Source organism: Penaeus monodon, chromosome 3 (genome assembly GCF_015228065.2).
Source record: "Penaeus monodon isolate SGIC_2016 chromosome 3, NSTDA_Pmon_1, whole genome shotgun sequence".
Lineage (NCBI taxonomy): Eukaryota > Metazoa > Arthropoda > Malacostraca > Decapoda > Penaeidae > Penaeus > Penaeus monodon.
Window position 1 is genome coordinate 9998585 of NC_051388.1, and position 2500 is coordinate 10001084.

General features: G+C 44.4%; 1 protein-coding gene across 1 annotated transcript in view; it reads right to left on the bottom strand.

Moving 5' to 3' along the window:
• Positions 1–773, bottom strand: part of LOC119591830 (solute carrier family 22 member 3-like) — a 29366-nt gene extending 28593 nt beyond the window's left edge. The window contains exon 1 of the mRNA XM_037940578.1: positions 334–773. The gene's annotated coding sequence lies outside the window, so the exon portion shown is untranslated. The remainder of the gene's footprint in view (positions 1–333) is intronic.
• Between the last annotated feature and the right edge of the window lie 1727 nt (positions 774–2500).

The following is a 2500-nucleotide window of genomic DNA, read 5'->3' on the forward strand; positions in this document are numbered from 1 at the left end:
AAGAAAAGGAGAACGAGGAGAAAAACGGATAAGGAGTAGTAGGGAAGAACAAGAAAGTAGGAAGCAGAGACAGACGAAGAAGAGGAAGAAGAACTGGCGAAAAATGTGACCGATGAAAAGACAAAAAAAAAGAAACTGGAACAGACTCTTTCTCCAGTCAATCAAAAAGAAGCAAAACAAAACGCGTGCAAGCAAGCAATAATGTTGGCCAAATTGGAGCAACCACGTGAACAGTAAAAAAAAAGGGAAGAAAAATGAGAGAAAAAAAAAGAAATAAAAACTGCAATTGCCAAAAGAATGGTATGAGCTTAACGAAGTAAACAAACTTGTTACTTTTAATGACCAGTTGAATATCCATTCAAGGAGCCTCACCCAAGGCCGTCCTCACACACACACATACACTCACACACTGCCACCGTTTCCCACAAACACACGCGGCCGAGTACACATGCAACCGGCGAAACGCACATACGCACAGACTCACACATACACGCAGCAGCGCCGATGCAGTGACCAGGTACCCGATGCCAGAGCCCACCAGATCGCTCAATTTCTTGCCGTTTATTCAGACGAAGGGGAAAATTGATATCCATCCAGATAATACTGCCCTGAATGTAAAAATAAAGATTATTCACTCGTCGTATATCGCCACGTCTGTAAATCCTTCAGGGACGTTCTATCTCTTGATTTAGATGAGGGGAAAGGGAGTTCCTGCCAGACCGTAGGATTCCCACAAGGCATTTGCTATTCTTGGCATCCTGCAGACCAACCCCGACCACCCCCCTCCCTCCTTCATATCCTACGTCTCCTCCCCCTCCACCCACCACCCCCCTCCCTTCCCCCAACCCCCTTATATCCTTCCTCCTACTCCCCTCATTACCCCCTTACCCTCCTGATATCCTAACTCCCCCCTCCCCCTCCTTATATCCTACTTTATCCCTCTCTTCGTTATCTCCCTCCCCCTACCTTCGTATCACCTCCCCTGGCCTTATTGCAGGCGCGGAGATAAACATCTCTGGAACACGTGGATTTAGGACAAAAATAATCGTGCTAATTTCAATTTATTCTGTCTCTGTCTCTCCTCTCTCTCTCTCTCTCTCTCTCTCTCTCTCTCTCTCTCTCTCTCTCTCTCTCTCTCTCTCTCTCTCTCTCTCTCTCTCTCTCTCTCTCTCGGTTTGTCTGTCCGTCTTTCCCTCTCCTCTCTCTCTCTGTCTGTCTGTCTGTCTTTGTGGCTCTGTATCTCTGCCTCTTGTTTCGGTCGTTCTGTCTATCTATCTCTGTTTTCATGTTTCTTAGTTTGTCTGTAGATCTGTCTGCCTGTCAGTCAGTCAGTCAGTCAGTCAGTCAGTCAGTCAGTCAGTCAGTCAGTCAGTCAGTCAGTCAGCCAATCAGTCAGTCAATCAGTCAGTCAGTCAGCCAGCCACCCAGTCAGTTGCTGATTTCAGTCAATCAGTCAGCCAGTAAGTCAGTCTCTCTATATATCTTTCTGCTTCTGTCTCTATCTCTGTATGCCTATCTCTGTCTCTATTTTTTAATTTTGCCTCTGTCTCTATCTGTCTGTCAACGTATCTCTTTCTGCCTCTGTCTCTGTGTGTCTGTCTGTCAGATAATGAGCTAATCCGTCTCTCAATCAACCTCTCTCACCCCCTCCTCTCTCTCTGAGGGGGGGGGGAGAGGTGTGGGAGGAGGAGGAACAGATCAATGGTCCCTAAGGTGTTCCGGTGTCACGTGATATGCCCCCCCCCCCCCCTCTCTCTCTCTCTCTCTCTCTCTCTCTCTATATATATATATATATATATATATATATATATATATATACATATATATACATACATACACACACACACACACACACACACAAACACACACACACATGCGCGCGCGCGCGCATTCTGTGTTTGTATAAAAAAAATAAAGTCAAGTGCTCACTTTCTACCTTTTTATACAAAGAATATTTCTTAATATTCCAGGAATAATAACTAAAATGTTCCAGAACATTCCATAATGTTTGAACGCAAGAAAAATGTTTGCTCTGCAAACATTCCAGAATGTTTTTAGAATTCATCCTAAGAATTATCTAGAATATTCCAGAATTCACTCCAGAACGTTCATGAATTAGTCCTGAGAATATTCCAGAATGTTCATTAATTCGTCCTAAGAACATTCCAGATTGTTCACGAATTCACCCACCAAGAATATTCCAGAATGTTCGGGAATTAATCCTATGAATATTCCAGAACGTTCATGAATTTACCCCCCCCCCCCTAAAGAAAATTCCAGAATATTCCAGAACGTTAATGAATTCAGCCTGAGAACATTCCAGAACATTCCTGAATTCATCTCGAACATTATTCCAGAACGTTCCAGAATGTTCTAGAAAGTCCTCGACCGTCCGAATGCGCCCAGAGAGGAGGATGGCGGGAGAAGGATTTGTTTGGGTCTGTTGGAGGATGTGTGTGTGTGTGTGTGCGTGTGTGTGTGTGTGTGTGTGTGTGTGTGT